This window comes from Meleagris gallopavo, chromosome 1, assembly GCF_905368555.1.
Source record: "Meleagris gallopavo chromosome 1, MGAL_WU_HG_1.1, whole genome shotgun sequence".
In the NCBI taxonomy this organism is placed as follows: domain Eukaryota; kingdom Metazoa; phylum Chordata; class Aves; order Galliformes; family Phasianidae; genus Meleagris; species Meleagris gallopavo.
In genome coordinates, this window is record NC_139404.1 from 146,997,828 (window position 1) to 147,015,330 (window position 17,503).

Consider the following 17,503-nt stretch of genomic DNA (forward strand, 5'->3'; position numbering starts at 1 on the left):
CATCAGTGTCTAGATTTCTGGATTAAAAATACAATAACATTTTGGTTTTTGTATGTGTGTGTTGTTTTTTTTAAAAGCAGTACTTGACTGTATGGGGAAAAAAAAAAACACAGAAATGTCACACTACTTTTTTTTTTTGTTTCTGTCAGTAGTGATGGGTATATGTTTATGTGCATGCGTGTGTGTGTACATGTGTGGGAAAAAAATGGAGAGAAGTTACATCACCAGGGGTATTTCTCTTCTCCAGTCTCCATAGTGACTGGCAGCTAGTTATTTCAACAGAAAGAAGGAATCACTAATATTCACAAATGTAACCCTTACACACAAAACAAAGGCATTTTAACATGTGTATGACAGTGCAGACAATACCTAGAGATAACCGCTCACTATGAATACAGTACTTTAATATAAGGAATTTAGAACAGGAATAGATCTGTTGCTGATTTTTACTTATATTTTGCATATTCATAATAATTCCTAACATACTGGCCACTAAGTGAAAGACACAATGAGACTGCCACAAGTATTTTCTTGCCTTGGAAAGAAAAAATTTCCTGTTCATTGTTTTTTTTACTGAATATAAACCATTTTAGTATATTTGTTTATATTACGTGAAGTGATTCAAAGATGTCACACTCCAAAAGTCTCAAAAAATGCTGTCTTTGTTAAAATTCTATACTTTTCCCATTTAGCGATAATCGAAAGATGGGAGTAATGATGCAATTAGACATAATTAGTAATGTATATCATTGTGTTCTTTTTTTTTTTAAATGGAAAGAAAGCTTCATAAGATGTCATATCAAGAAGTAAGAAGCAGTGAGGACTTAATGTTCTATTAATATTCAGACATTTTGTGAAGAACGATTTTTCAGCATACTTTCTAATGGCAGTTTGTACATCCATACTATAATGCCAGGCTTTCCAAGTGCCTCAAACTTTCCCTGCTACTTTGGTCAATTTTCCAACATAGCCTGCTGTATGCATCTTAGTCGAATGTGAGTAAAAATATCTGGGTGTAATTTTCTGTATGTGATTTTTGTTGATGTAAATATTGACATCTGCATGTGTTCATCCATATATGCAGACTTTTTTGCACAGACTGTGTGATCTAAAATTATGAAAATAAAATATTTAATACATTTTTTTTTCCAAATTATCATCCATATATTTAATGCATTTTCCTTCTAGCTTCCTCCAGGCTTCAGGCTGAATTTGTTTCTGCCAATGATACAATGAAAGTTTTGAAAGCAATAGAAATATTGTATAGCAGAGGAAAAAAAGTTATCAAAGCAGTCACCTGGAACATTATTCTGGAGAACAACAGCAGCAAAGATTTTTTTTTTATTTTATTTTATTTATTTTTTTTTTTTTTAAGAAACCATTAGGAGAGTGCTTTGCTGAAACTCGTTGTATTATGTCACTGAAATTGAGGCCCTGGAATGTGTTCAGAAAGGAGCAATGATGAAGAGCTGCTGAGGGAGCTGGGAATATTCAGTCAGGGGAGAAAAAGAGATGCAGAGGTAACCTTTTTGCTTTCTATAACTTCCTGAAGGGAGGTTGTGGTGGGGTAGGAGTTGATCTCTTCTCCCATTAACTATCAATAGGACTAGAGGGAATGGCCTCAAGTTGTGCCTGAATAGATTCAGCTTGGACATTAGGAAATTGCTTCTCTAAAAGTATGGTCAGGCACTGGAACAGTTTGCCCATGGAGATGCTGGAGGTGTTCAAGAAACATTTAGATGTTGTACTGAGGGACTTATTTTAGTGGGAAATACCGGTGATAGAGAACTGGATGTTCTTGGAGACTTTTTCCAACCTTGTTGATTCTATGATTCTACTATGTACCAGGATGAGAAGTCAAGACCGCAATTTGGATTCCAAGCTTCACAGAAAATTTTTATGCAAATAATTTGTAGATTACACAGTCTGGACACTACAGCTATCATTTTTTTTTTTTTCTGTGTTGCTTTTTAGCATGAAAATTTTAAATTATTGCTTAAAAAAGTAAATATGGAGAAACAGAAAAAACTACATGCTTTTTTTTTTCATATGTGTATACATATACTGAAATCAAAGCATACTCTACTAATCATACACATAGTTTCATGTAAATAAAACGCCTACTAAAATGAAGGGACTTATATGCATGTAACTAAGGAGTAACATTTGGTCTAATAAGGATGGGTAACGTCATTCCTATCTCAATTTTTCTCTTTGTCATCTACATTTCCTACTCCATCCTTGAAGATTAGAGGCCACTTTTTCTAAACTTAATAATCAATTTACAACTACATGTTGCAGATATCTCTTGTGTCACTTCCATATTCATAGGCATAAAAATAAGTATAGGCATCTCCCTCCAAAAAAAAAAAAAAAATCTATTTTCAACCATTTTGGTATGTTTTCAGTTTGTTTGATTGTCAAGTCTCTTTCATCCTTTTCATGGTGTTTTTTAAGCATGCTAATTGTTATTTGGTTGTCTTATGCTCAGTTCCGGATAATCTTTAACTGAAGGGCAAAAGAGAGGACAATGCAAAAACAGAATCCTCATGAAGCAATACATGACAAAATGAAAGTTGCCCCACATAGCAGACTCTTATGAAGAGGGAAGAGGACAGTGGAGTGAAGATAAAATGAAATGTCATCTTGAGATTCTAAAACCTTGAAAGAAAAGAGCATCCTGCTGCTGCCTTTAATAGTTCATAACAGCAGCTGTCTTCCCCTTATGAATGTTTCCTATGATGTAGCATTCCTTTATATGGCATTCTTCAGTTCCAGCTACCTCTGGTATTGCTTCATGCCTCACTGCACCCCAGGAGACACAATATTGCAAATATTTCTTCTCCTCTGCAATGCTTGAGTAGCATAGGGATAGTACTTCTCTGTCACAAAAAAAAAAAAAAAAAAAAAAAAAAAAAAAAAGACTCTTCATTAAATAATCCAGGTGTTTTGTTTTGTTTTCCAGAAGTATACTAGTAACTGTGAAAATCATCTGTCATCATTTAATAAATTATCACTGTAACACAACTGAGTGAAAATGTCAAATGCATTATGGTGTCACTTTGTTGCATAATTTAAGTCTAATGTGTTTTAAATTATTTGACTTATACATGCTTAATAACAAATAAATATAAAGTCAACCTATGAAAATTGTATAAATGTGAATGGCAATATATATAGGAAAATGTGTCTGTACTTTTATGTTCTAAAATTATGTACATATAATGTTTTCTAAAATTTAATAATACAAGTATAATTATTATCCACGTAAAAGACTGGTTTATTTTGTTTTTTTAAATTATTTCACTATATATGAAATATTAATATTATTTGATATTTGCTTTTTTTTACTATTTATTGAAATTAGGAGAGATTTTTCCATTGCTATAGAAGCATTCAGAAAAAAATACGAGACAGTTTTATGATGTTGAATAAATGAATATTCAGTAATTTTTTTTCCAATTGATCAATCAAAAATTGAAGCCTCATTTCTGCAAGTGCTTGCACGTACGAACAACTTTTCTTACATAAGTAGCTTTTGGTGACAGTATCAAATTACTGAAAGTAAAATTACTCATATGTTTCAGAGCTTTCAAGATTAAGTCTTAATATCAGGTATATATTAACTATTAAAAGCAGAGGTTTGGGGGCTTTTTTTTATTTTTTCACTTTTTTTTTCTTTTCACTTTTTTTCTTTTTCTTTAGCCTTAGAAATTTGCTTGCAGTATCTTACAATAACAAAGTTAATACCATTAAGTGAAATTACTTGACCAATTAATTTTTATGGCTTTTTAAAGTAATTAGCTCTTAATCATTTTGAAATTTGCAAAATACAGTGACACAGTATAAAATAACTGTTATAGTTTGCAATTATGACTGTGTATGAGAATGTGTACTTTATTTTGTACTCTAAAATATTACAGTACAATAATTAAACTTAAGAATATCGAGTGTTATATTCTGTAAATAAGCGAGAATATATGAATGCTACAAGAAAAATAAAAAAAGGAAGAAGAAAAAGAAGGAGGAAAAGGAAGAAGAAAAGGAAAAGGATTTCAGTTTTCCTATAATAGTTACAGATACGACAATAAAAACATGTTTTTTGCAAGTGTATGAAAAGAAAACAGTATTGTGATACACAGTAAAGTCTTAGAAAATATTTATTAGTTAGTTATTATACACAATACAAAAGATTTAAATGATTGGATCCTTTTCTGATAAAGATGGAATTTAGCAAAGAATGCAAAATTTGACCATAGTCAATTTATTTCTAATACATATGAATATATGGTCTTAGTATTGCATTAGTCATTTAGACTCAGCTCCTTGAAGACATGAGACTTTGTCCCTTAAGTAATTGTCATTTAGCCCTTTATTTATTAAATATTTTATCATTAGCTAAATAATTCGAAATCCAAAGATGAATTTGAAAAATTCTTTATTAAACATGCTGATTTTGTTGGATGTTTTGCCTTATTAAGAATTTCAAAATCAAGGCTTTATGTAGGGAAGATCTAATTGGAAACATAGTAAGGGACCATGAGATCACACACTAATCCTATTATAAGGATAAAATAAATTTCAATTTTTGACTGAAGTGCTGAATTCCTTCTGGCCTAAGTTATTGGATAGCTAGCTCTTTCTTGATTTCATTTTATGTGTGAAAATTCAATGTCAATGTTAATATGTTTTTCATTAAACTATAACTTATACAATGCATTTATGACATAGTAATGACTTAATGACTTAATTGCAAGTATGAAGAATTCAATAATTTTATTGAAAACAAAAGTAATTAGCTGTTAAATTTAATGATTGTTTTCCATATTGCTGTCTATAGCTTTCTGGAACAGTTCGGTCAAATTATTTTTACTTAGTGAAACTCTTATTAGAAAATGCATGATTTTTCTAGACAGAATTATAGATAAGAAAATATGGCATTTGTTCATTTCATATATATTTCATTATTTTTATACTCATATTTATAGGTTCTTATTTTTAATAAAGCTGTAAAATATTACATTTCTGGTAGATGAAGAAATCTAGATCTGTTGATGAATTTAGTTTCTAACATAATATCTTCCTCTAATACATAGCAAAATTGCTTGACAGAAACATCTGTACAGTAGATGCATACAATATGCTGTGATTTCTCCGAAAACTTCTTTTACAAATATTCCATCTTCCACTGCAGGATGATCATGTGAATTTAAATACCCTGTCCAGGTGCAACACGTTAAAAAGAATGATCTTTAAAAATGGGGTTCTCTCTGTCTCACTTTCTCTTTCTCTTTCTCTCTCTCTCATTTTAATAAGGTAAATACAGTACTTCAATTAATTATACAGAGGGTTTTCATCTTGGACATGTTAAAAATACAATTCCACCTCTTCTGTGATTTTGCCACAGGATTTAACAAAATGTTACTCCATAAGTTTAGAAGGAAAGTGTTGAAATGATCTATCTTCTTAAATAAATATTTCTTTTTGAATATACAGCATGTATAAACCATCCAATTCCAAGAATTCAGTTGATAGACATTCTACTAGATAAATTATTCTGGAGCTTAGATTGAATTACTTGTTTTTCAGTCCTGCCTTGTAACATCTAACAAACAAAAGTGTCAACCAGCTAGGAACATTTATGTTTTGAAAGTTGTTTTCTTTCACTTGGTATATTTTAATCATTTTAAGATTTAATAATTTAATTCATGATTCACTAGTAGGAATCATTAAGAAGAAAACACCAAGTAAAAAAGACTTCAAATGTTTTTACAGTACAACATATACTTAAATTACATCCCCCTCGTTTTCACCACATGACATTTAGTGTTTTTGTAGAGACAAATTTTTCCATGAAAGGTCCCATATTAAACACAAAAATATTTGAATGTATGGCATAAGATTATAGGTATACAAAATAAGTAAATAATATCATTCTCAACATTTCTCAATATGCAAAATGAAAAACTAGGGAAATATATATTTATATTTATTGCAATATCAAACTTTTCTCAGGCATCAATTGAAAAATAATCAACAAAATCTTACAGTATGTATAGAAGATTCCCTTGATATCTGTGATAGATACATAGATATTTCACTAAAAAATAAATGCAAATCTTAGTGACCCTCAAAACATGTGTACAACACATTAACTGTTAAGAGATGTCAGTCATTAAAACTATTGAAATTAATGTTCAGATCTGAAAAAATGATACTGGCCTAAGTCTCAAACAGATATGTTTATCAAAATTTTGGACATTAGCATTAATATTTGGACAATGTACCCACTTGAAATTGTGTTTTCTTTCTTAATATTTGTTATCTGCATATGATAATACACACTTCCTGTCTTAAAACACTGAGGAATATTGCTGTGTAAGTTGGTTAGTTAGACTTTTCAGTGGTAGGAGTTGTGATATTTGAATGCAACTTTAATTGACTTCTTAAGTGCCTGGTGATGTTCCCATTGGCAGTGTTCTTATTGACTTCAGTCAGGACAAGAATAGGCCCTAGTTTTGTAAAGCACTTTAGGATCCTTTGGGAAGAAAAGTGTTACAGTAATGTAAACTGTAATTGTCAATTAGTTTTCTACAAAGCACTCTCACAAATATCTCCCATAGTCACAGAACACCATATCTTAATTTCAAATTTCAATTTGCTGTAGCAGTTTTAACACTGCTGAGTAATTATTTTCCAGGCACTAAGACATTTTATGACACCATACCTGTCAGTTTTGACTTGTAGAATTTTAGTTCCTGTGTAATTAACAATAAAATCTTCTGAACAAAAAAAATTGTTTGAAGTTATATAAAATTAGACAAAAATATCTGCCTTTCTTTTGACTATGCTGCTCTAACAGTACTTACAACCTCTTTTATAGGGAAGAATCCTATATAAAGAGGTAAAGGACTGCATGTGTATATGTGTGTATATATAAAGATGCTTCATAAATATTTTAAATATTTAATATTGTATATGTCTGCTGTATGTTTTTACTTTTCAATGTTTATACTTGGACAATTAAAAATGAAAGCGTTCTTTCCACTTCTGGTAGCAACTATCTTTGTTTTCACATTCTATGCCCTGCAAACAAATATTTTATTCTTGAGTACTAAGAAATGATTTTGACAACATTTACATTTATCTTTTAGATATTTAAAATTAGACAAATACAAATTAACATATTCCCGAAATATGAATTTTTTTAAAAGGGCTTCTATTCCATCATTGACTTAATTCAACTAGCTGTAATGCAAAGAGGTACAAGGATATTATCCTCCTAAAAACTCAGTTAGTGCTAAAGATAAATACAATCAAAATTTTCAAAGTTCAACAACAACGACAAGAATAACAGTGATTCTTGTTGAATACTTTGGTTAATGGCTATTACACATTTTTCTATTTCATTCAAAATCTATATTTTTGTTTGAATAAGAAAATAAAAGTTCTTTAGTTCTCTAGTCTAAAGACTAGATGAAGAAATTATAAACTTATGACTATTTATCTTTTATGTATGACTTCAAAGTTTGGATCTCTTGAATAAATAAAAATATTTTGTAACCTTTCCAAAATGTTTCTCCTTAGGCTTAAGCAGTATTATGAGTAAACTTTTCAAGTCAGTGGCATTCAATTAGAATGGAAATAGATAAAAAGAGAATGTAAATCTTTCAGAAACTGAACTAGCATTAAGTTTCAAGCTCTCATGTTTTTCTGAGCATACCAAAATTCTATACTGTTTTATAATACAGAAACAATCACATATTGCCTTAATAATTATACAGTTCTGCTAAAATTTTGTGCACTTTTCAGAGAAAGAAAAAGACTTTGGTTACTGTAATCATTATCCTAATATATTCAGAAACACTTCTCTGTAAAGCAAGCCAGAACTTAGTCTAAGGATGAAGTCTGTATGCATCAGAAATATATGAGGGGTGATCCAAAGGTAATGCCTCCTATTTCTATATTAGCCTGCAAAGTCGAGGGCAAATGGTGGAGTAGAGGCTGACAGTAGAGGCTGAACATTCCCATTACTATTGAATTAAACTTTTTGCCATGTAACTTATGGCAGCTGAGGAGTAGTCTGTCAAAATGGCATTTGACATGGAAGTGCATATGAAGCAAAGATGAGCAACTGAATTCCTCCATTTGTAGAAAATTGCACCCATTTACATTTGTCAATGCTTGCTGAATGTTGATAGGGACCTAGCAGTGTATGTTAGCACTGTGAGATGGTGGGTGATGAGTTTCAGCAATGATGACAGTGACATAAAACAAGCCATCTTCCAAATGGCCATGCATAGTTATCAAGCCACAGAATGAAGAGCGTCTTAGTCACCTCATCCTCAGGAATCAGTGGATTATGACGAGGAAACTGCGTATGGAGCTGAAAATCAGCTTCAGTGCTTTATATACCACGGAATATTGAAAAGTTTGTGCCAAGTTGGTAACATGAATGCTTTAACAGGACAGAAATAACATGGTAAGAAAGTTTGTCTGGAATTATTGAACAAATACAAGACTGAAAGTGATGGTTTCCTAGATTGCATCATTACTGGTGACAAGACTTGGTGTCACCACTGTGAGCCATAGTCAAAATAGCAGTCCATGGAGTGGCAACATGTGAATTCCCAGTCGAAATATAATGTCAAAACACATCCTTTATCTGGTAAAGTGATGTACGCTGTCTTTTGAGATAGGAAAGAGATGATCCATCCAAACACACCATCAACTCTGACTGCTACATCTGATGACAATGACAATGCTGAAGGCTTAAACTTCCAGGGACAGGCTGGAGAAGAAAACAACCTTTCTACTGCAACATGTTAATACCTCGTCTCATCCAACTGGAAGATCATGAAACACACTGCCAACTCTTCTTCAAAACCCATTGAATAGTCCAGATTTAGCACCTTCTGAGTTCTATCTGTTTGGGTTGATGAAAGATGAGCTGTGTAGGCAACATTTTCCTAGCAACTGTGCCATCATAGCAGCTGTGAAACAGTGGATCTGGTGCAGATTTATTTTCAAGCACGGCATACAGTCTCCTGTTCATTGTTGGTGAAAATGCATATCTAGTGGTGTTTAATACATTGAGAAATAGTGTTCTACAGCTGAGGATGCTTTCTGTAAAGTAGCATTATTGTGCTCTTTGTTGTAGTTTCCATGGAAATAAATAGGAGGCATTACTTTTGGAGCAACATATGTATATACACCTGTTTTCTCCAGGCATTAAAATGTATTACACAAAAATTCCAACTAAATGCAATGAGGTTGTTCACAATAATTGTATTATTCCCATGTGGAAGTAGTCGAAGAACAAAAATATGTGTTTGATTTTTTCTCCTCATTATTGTGTTACATTATATTTCTGTTAGGATTATGAAGAGCCATCGAGATTTAATGACTGAACTATTATTTGTCGGGGCTTAGATCAACGCACAGAGCAGGAGGTAAGGATAACTAAGTATAAGGGAAACATAGGAGGAAAGTAATTTCACTATTTAATAGTATATTCAATTCATATAATATTGATCAAATTTTAACTGTGGATAACTAGTTGGAGTAGTAACTAATGCTCAAGCATTCAAATAGCAGATGAAGTAAAGCTAAAATATGTATGTCATAATAAAAAAATAAAACAACAACAACAACAACAAAACAATTCTAATTCATTTGGATAGTAGATAAATAGAAGACAAAACAATGAGAAGACATCTTTTTGTCCTCCATGATTAAGTCTGATTCTAATCAAATCTAACAAAAACCAATCTGTAATTACAGAATTCTTAATACATTCTGTTAAGTAAAGTATTCAGTATACAAGACATACTGAAAAACATGGGACATAATATTCAAAATCGTGTATGGGTGAAAAAAGATTAACCACTATAAATACAGTGATTTTTCTAGAAATTGCTGAATTTATAATTACCTTCACTACCTTCCATATGTATATAAACAAGTTTTCTCAACAGAGTAGCAACTTAGTCTTTATAAAAAAAAAAAATAAATTCCGAAAGAGCTGATGTAAAAGTTAATACAATGGAACTAATAGATATTAAAAATAATATATTACACCAATAGATTTTACTCTTGTGATATTATGGTAGCTTGACACTTACTTTTGCTAGCTTCCACCTGTGTTGCCAAAAAGGCAAAAATAATCATTTCAGGCCTGACCAGAATTTGTCAATGAGTCATTCATTTCACCACTTAAATTGTTGTGCTGAAAAGCTTCATTATATAAGCACTGCCTGCATAAAACACAGTCTCTGTTCTTGAGACATTAAAAAAAAAGAAAAGAATATCTTCATTCTTCACTGGTGTCCTAGACATAAAATATAAACTTATATGTTTGTGTATGTCTGTGTGCACATTACAGGATTATGGTAATGATGCTATAAACAGAATTTTTTTAAAAAGGATAAGAAAAATTCCTACCTAAAACATAATTTCCTATCACACTGATAAAGATTTTGCCTAAAGTCTTACCCCAGCTATTGGAGTTAAATAGGCATACACTTATGCCTCTTCACTGCCTCCCAGTGTAAAAATTGAGATACAGGGACAGGAAATCATGAGAATAAGCTTAAAAAATCAGCATCTATCTCTAGAAAGTAATATTTTTTCTTTAAAATAAAATATGCACATTAAGAACAATAGTTTAGATCCTCTGCAGACAACTGTGCACAAAAATAAAATAAAATAAAATAAAATAAATTACAAAATAATAAAAAATACAAAGTAAAAGTAAGCAATCTGATTCCATGTATTGTGTTAGAAAAAAAATATAAGGCAAAAAACTAAAAAGGAAAATTGAAAATGTACAAATGTTAATTCCAGTTTATACAGCTAGGGTATTTCTAAAACATTAATACTACAAACTGTATGAAGTTATCAACATAGAGTATTTTCAAAACATTTCCACAAGAACTGACTGCATTGCACGCAATATTTGGACAAAGATAAACTAAAAATATCCACCCTAAAAAGACCCGACATCATCAAATTCAATCACCATAGGCAATAACCCTTAGAACCACTCAAAGTTATAAATCATTAAAATGTAATAACTCATTGAAATTATTTAACCACGAGTGATTTGAAACATATATTTTCCCTGTGCAATGTAAACTAATAAAGTTTCTAATATTGCAGCAAGACACAAAAACTTAACAAACTACAAAGATATTTCATCTTTAAAAAAAAAAAAATTAAATCAGTGTGAGAATTTTCTTCAGAAACATCAAATGCACTGAATAGTCACTTTTTCCTTTGATGCAGTTTTTATCACAGCTAAGCAAGATATTTATATTTGGGAAGAGAAGATTCAGTAGAATATTCATTCTTTGGAAGTACATGGTTCACGTTATTTGATCTTAATATAGGCATTTCTTATAAATTTGAAATTAGAAAAATGTACATATTCTTGAAATTTTAGCTTGGTTTGAGTCATATCATAACTCATACATTAGATTTTGCTTTGTATTATTTGATAAAATACAAATGAATGTGCAGCACGTTATATAACCAAACAAAAGCTCAGGTAACCATTATATCACTGATAGTAGTTCTACAACTGAATTGAAAACAAACAAACAAACAAACAAACAAAGCCCCTACACTTGAAAATAACACTATAGGAAAATTTAAAATAAATGCAATGTTATAGTTGATTCAAGTAAAGAATTTGCCAACTTGAAAAAATGCATTTAAATTTTTTATCTTTATAAATTTTGAATTAAAAATTGCAATAAGAAAACTGTATCATATCTGAAGAATATAAATACTTGGAATAGTCCTGCTTTAATTTTAATAACAAGCAACTGGACTAACACTTGCACTATAGTTGTGACTAAAAAAAAAATGAAAATTTCACTTAAGATCATTTACAAATAGAACAAAACTGTCATGCAATAATTATTACATTGTTAAATACGATTATGTATTCATTATTTTACAACTGAAAATATGCATCTGGTATCGAGAGATTTATAAGGTTTTTTACTTTTCACAGATACATTTGATATGAGTTTATTTATGTACTTGATTTCTATTAATTATCATTATAAGTATCATTATTGTAATTATAGCGAAGATAAATTCAAGGTATTTCTTATGTGACAGTACTTCAACTGTAAAAAGCAGAGTTTTAAGATGCAGGAATGTTAATATTCCTTAATCTATATTCAACTGCTGCAAACTCGATTTGGGCCTGATCATTTGTTCTTAGCAACTCTAAATCAACATTTAAATATCTATATTAGACAAGTCTATGTCTTTTATGACTGAAGTGACACTTTTGTGATTCTGTGAATATAGCATTCTATCCTGTACTTCATTCCAGGCCTAAAAGTTTTCAAAACACAAATGAAAATATTCTCACATCACAGTAAAGACATTGATAATTAAAGAATAGATAAAATAATAATAAATAAATAAAGACAAGTAGAAGTGTATGCATACAAATACAAGTATATATATGTAGGCATACACTTTCATATATATAAATACAAACACAAATATGTATTTCTTGTTTTTATTTGTTTGTTTGTTTGTTTTAGAATGTAGATGGTAAAAGAAGCTATTAATCTACTTGATAATTAAACCGTTTTCCTTTTTATTAGGAAATAGATTTTCATGCTTCAATAATTACTTTAAGAATTTATTTTAGCTTTGATACTTACTTTTATAATTAGTAAGTATAATAAGTTCTATTATACTTAGCTTTTATAATTATTTTTATTTTAATGCATTTTTTTAAATAAAGCTAATAACATGTCTATGACATCAATCATTGTCCTGTTTCCCAAATAGGAAAATAAACCTTTTTGTCACAGAATTTCTACAAAAATAACAGAATGTATTAATAACCTAATGCTCACAAACTCAGGTATATTGTTGAAATCAAGAAAAGAAAATGTTTTATTACATTAAATATTAAACTAGACATTTATTGTTTCAATCAGTATGTATTTTTGGAAGGTCACCCAGAACCCTGTCATGATATACAATGGATAATCATGTGTACAAACAGAAAAACAGAAACTAAAATGAAAAAGCAACAATAACAATAAAAAGAAAACAAAACAAAAACTTCACCTTCATTTAATTTGATATGGTCTACAATTGTCTGAAAAAATTATACATATTTTAAATACAAGGCTTCAAATGTGGTCACGTCTTCCATGGGAAAATAAAGAACAGCAAAAAACAACACAAAAACCCCATGACAAATGAAAAAAAAATAAAAACAAACAAAACAAAACCAAAATTTATCAAATATATTTCTAGGTTTCAATAACCAAACCTACAGAATTAAATAAAATACAATGTGACTTCATACAGTCCATCATACTCAAAAGCCACACCTGTATGTGTAGATGTAAACTGAACTTCCACATGTAATTGGGGCGCAACAATTCCAAGCTAAATTTTACAGTGCTATGCTACATAAATATTCAGTTGATTTGTGAGCAGATTGGAAATAGATGCAATTCATTTTGGGAGGTATAGAGCAGAACAACAAATGTTCATCACTACTGTATCCAATTTTCTTGCTTTACAAAATAATTATGTCAAGAGAATGATTTATTTCAACAACTTAAAGCCAAACTCATAAGAGCAAGGTAGATGTTTTGTTACTTCCTTAAGTCAGTGGAATCTGGTTTTACACAAATGTAAAATGTGGCCCATTAGCTGTAAGTTAATCTGATCACCATTTAATTAGAAACTTCATTAGACTTTATTTCTTTGTATATTCAATGATTTAAATGCCTCTGGTTTCTAGGATCAAAATGCACCTCTTTGCACTTCCTAACTCTGTTCTATTCAGTGTTTTAAGAATTAAAGAAAACATTCCAAAACATAATTGTGCATAGTATTTCTCTAGTATTTCTCAAGTAATATCTTACTACTTGGTACTCTGAAATGTAGATGAAGAATTAAAAAATAAATAAATAAATAAATAAAATAAATTGTAAATATTTGTGTTATTTATATTAGGATAATATTTATACGCAGATGGATAAACACAAATTCAAAAGACAGTATTACTTGACTGTGAGGAGATTTATGTATTCTCATTCCAGCAGAGCATATTACAAATCTGCTTTTAAAGTTTGAGAAATTATGTGAACATAAAGTAATATGGCTGCACTGTTCAGAGTGCTGCTGATCTGCCCACTCTTCTCACAGAACCACCTTCTTCATCTGCTTCTTCATTCAGTTATCACTCTTTGGTTTGAGATTATGCATTTTTCCAGACTAAAAGGATGTTGCAGAAAGGAGGTACAAGTTCCCTACAATTAAATAATTTATTTAGACATGAAGATCACTTGATGGCCATAGATGCCGCTCACTCCCATCTCCCTCCATTTTTCTTGTTTAATACCAGTAGTGCCAACAACATTCTCGATTCTGTATAAGACAATCAAAGATTTTGCCCAGTTTTGCTGGAGGCTTTTTCAGAGATTTTTCAATTCAGTACACCAGTTTTTATTCACATGAAAGTCTGTTTAGACTCCCCAGAGACACCGGGCAATATGAAGAATCTGCCCTCTAAAAATGAATAAGTTCTTGTTAACCCTGTCATCAAGTCAGATGTGCCTTAACAGACTGCCTCTGCATTAAGTTTCTGTAAGAAACACACAACACACTGCTCAGGCATTTGAGCTCCAGCTAAATAAAAGTCTAAATAATCTACAAAATCAGGATATTGCTTTCGTATTTTACCAACAATTATGATTGCCTATTACTTACATGATTGCCTTTTCAGATATATTTTCTCATGTGTTTTCAGTAGGTCAGATGCTCATTTTAAATAGTATTTTAGCATGATTTTTGTTAGATTACTTTTATAATTATTACATGATATTATAAAAGCACCACTTCATCTAATATGTAAAAGAACGCACCTAAGAATAGACTACATTATAGAAAAAAAAAAAAAAAAAAGGCAGGAAAACACTAGAAAATTAAACACAGTAGTACACAGAATCATCCACACATGTCTTCTAAAACATAAGTAACTATTAAACCATTAGTAGCCAAAGCTATAAAAATAAATATATAAAAGAGAATTTGGGCCCTACAAGCACTGGAGAGGAGAGGAGAGGAGAGGAGAGGAGAGGAGAGGAGAGGAGAGGAGAGGAGAGGAGAGGAGAGGAGAGGAGAGGAGAGGAGAGGAGAGGAGAGGAGAGGAGAGGAGAGGAGAGGAGAGGAGAGGAGAGGAGAGGAAGGAGAGGAGAGGAGAGGCTACAGTGAGAAATCAGGGTTCTCTTTCAACTGTAAATTTTATCATAGAACTCCAAGCACTTCGGAAAAAAAATAAATAAATAAAAAATGAGGCCACATGAGAGATTCAGTTAGCTCAATATGACTTGTAAAATTGTTTCTTTTATTAAAAAGAAAAAGGGGAGGAGGAATATATCTGACAGCCAGTCTAAAGCAATCTGATAATGAGTCTAAAACAAGCTAGAATAATATTCAGAAATCTCAAAATAGGGGTATATATTTCTTTTCCTTATGATACTTTTATCCCTTTGGTCAGCACTAACTCAGCAGATCATCACGTGGAAGATTTCACTGATCTTTCTAACAAAACAGAGGTCAAATTTATATAAAATATTTTTCTTCAAACAGCTTATCCTATATTTTCAAATCAGAAGCACATCTCCTTTTGTCAAGTGACATATCCATCTACATTTTCTTACTATAGTTTTCCACAGATGATACATCATTGTAGTTACTGCATGGGAAAACCTACTTCCAGTAAAGTCTTCATTCACAAGTAGCCCTTTCAGGTGTATTTCAAGATAATTACAGGCTGCAGAACATTCTGCACTCTGCATCCTTCTTTAAGAATCTGTCTTTAAGAATGCACATTCTGAAGGTAATTGATATTTTTTTCCTCCCGTAATGGAACAGATAATATATATTTTTCTACTGAAGATAAGAAGTCAAAGGGATTTAAATTAACTGTTCTCATTTTAACATTGACCCTAAGGAAAAAAAATCAAAACCAGTTATTAAATATTTGTAGAAAACTTGGAAGCAGCAGTACTACTGGCCTCAGAAATGTCAGCATCAAAATGCAAGAATAAACATACTGATGAGAAATTTTTATCAGCTATTCCATATAAATTCAAGCAACTCTTGTTCATTTACTCATTTGTGGATGCTGCCTCTTTGTGGCAGAATGCCACGTAAAATATACCTTTCACGTTAGGAACCCAATCCTACATTTGTATTGACTCCTGTGCAAACTCCTCTCTATAAGTTTAAACTAAAAGGGAAAAAAATATATACACTTGAAAGGATACACACTGTTTGCAGGATTGTCATATTCAGTCCTTACTGAATAACCCTCCCTCTTAGTCAATGACAAAGCAGTGAGCCTGAAAATTTCCTTACTTATACCCATTTAACAACAGTGTGCTTTAACTGAGTCTAAATGAAAAGAGAATGAGGCCACCAGTTTCAGCAACAGTTAGAAAAAGTGTAATTCAAAATTAGGGCTCCAGAACAGCACCTCAGGTGGCAATTCTCACATTTTTCACTACTGACAGCGAGAAGTCTGCAGGAAATCAAGAGCAGTACAGCGAATAGCTGAGTTGCTCTCTTGTGGCGAAAGAACACTCCTGGTATATGCATTTCAAACTGAAATAATACTCCACATATTAAACTGTCCAAGCTAAACACAGTCATTCAGGTTTTTGATGGTTTTTTTTGTTTGTTTGTTTGTTTGTTTTTGCTTTTGGTCTGTGTGGATGTCATAGAGGGAAAACCACATGACAACAAAGCATTTGTCTTGAATTCCAGTTATATACTTTTTTTTTTTTTTTTGTTCTGCAGAAAGTGATATATTGCACATGGATAGGAAAAGCACAACAGAACAGAGACCATTTGCAAGAAAAGATGCATTAGTGAGCAACTCTGCAAACAACAGCAAACATGATAACCTTTGTCAAGAAAGAGAAAACTCCATGTGAAATATACCGTTCCATATATTTAAGAACATTTTATCAAAGAAACAAAATGTAAGAATGAAACTATCCTACTCAGTATGTTTGCAAAACACATTTATGTGCTGCTCTGACCCATGTTATGTATGCTGGTATTTATCGTGTATTGTGTTTTCATAGAATCATAGATTCGTAGTATTGTAGAATTATTATAGAACCACAGAATGGCTTGGGTTGGAAGGAACCTTAGAGATCATTAAGTATCAACTCTCTTGCCTTGGGCAGAGTTGCCACCTACAAGTTCTGGTTTAAATATCAGATTTTTAAAATAAAAAAGACATGTTATGCCCAAAAAGTGTTATTACTCTCTGATAAAGTGTTTTAACTTTTTGATGAAGTAACTGCTAGTAAAAAGAATCAATGCATGAACAGATGATTTTGGCAAGAAATTTTAAACTTCAGATACTCATTATTTCATGTTCTTACATTTGAAATATTTATCAAGTGTTTATTCAGAAACTATTAAAAAAATCACA

At 31.1% G+C, this 17,503-nt stretch overlaps 1 protein-coding gene across 1 annotated transcript in view; it reads right to left on the minus strand.

The window, feature by feature from the left end:
• Positions 1-15,246: 15,246 nt before the first annotated feature.
• The window catches only part of SLITRK5 (SLIT and NTRK like family member 5), a 7,227-nt gene continuing 4,970 nt past the window's right edge, over positions 15,247-17,503 (minus strand). The window contains exon 1 of the mRNA XM_085215640.1: positions 15,247-17,503. This exon is cut by the window's right edge and continues 4,970 nt beyond it. The gene's annotated coding sequence lies outside the window, so the exon portion shown is untranslated.